Source organism: Bison bison, unplaced genomic scaffold (genome assembly GCF_000754665.1).
Source record: "Bison bison bison isolate TAMUID 2011002044 unplaced genomic scaffold, Bison_UMD1.0 scf7180017858770, whole genome shotgun sequence".
NCBI classification, from domain to species: Eukaryota; Metazoa; Chordata; class Mammalia; order Artiodactyla; family Bovidae; genus Bison; species Bison bison.
In genome coordinates, this window is record NW_011489342.1 from 2,088,194 (window position 1) to 2,088,820 (window position 627).

At 53.9% G+C, this 627-nt stretch overlaps 1 protein-coding gene across 1 annotated transcript in view; it reads right to left on the bottom strand.

Annotated features, from left to right (window-relative positions):
• The window catches only part of GARS (glycyl-tRNA synthetase), a 45,339-nt gene that overhangs the window by 26,812 nt on the left and 17,900 nt on the right, over positions 1–627 (bottom strand). The gene's annotated exons all lie outside the window — the stretch shown is intronic.

Below are 627 nucleotides of genomic sequence, written 5' to 3' on the forward strand. Positions count from 1 at the left end.
GCAGGGAGGCGAGAGAGGAGGCTGCTGTACCAGTCCAGGCAAGATGACCAAGAGAGGAGGTGGGTGGGGGGGACAGGAGAGGGGGCGGAAATAAAGGAGGAGACAGAATTCCATAGAGCTTGGTACCCCAAGGGCATTGATGTAGAGGACATCATGATGTAGAGGACATCATGACATGACTGAGCATGCACGCAGCAGCAGCAGCAGCAGATGGCTTTTATTTAGATATTAACATGAAATGGGGCTAAAGGACAGAGGTCAAGGGGGACAAGCGATGAGGCAGGGAGGCGAGAGAGGAGGCTGCTGTACCAGTCCAGGCAAGATGACCAAGAGAGGAGGTGGGTGGGGGGGACAGGAGAGGGGGCGGAAATAAAGGAGGAGACAGAATTCCATAGAGCTTGGTACCCCAAGGGCATTGATGTAGAGGACATCATGATGTAGAGGACATCATGACATGACTGAGCATGCACGCAGCAGCAGCAGCAGCAGATGGCTTTTATTTAGATATTAACATGAAATGGGGCTAAAGGACAGAGGTCAAGGGGGACAAGCGATGAGGCAGGGAGGCGAGAGAGGAGGCTGCTGTACCAGTCCAGGCAAGATGACCAAGAGAGGAGGTGGGTGGGG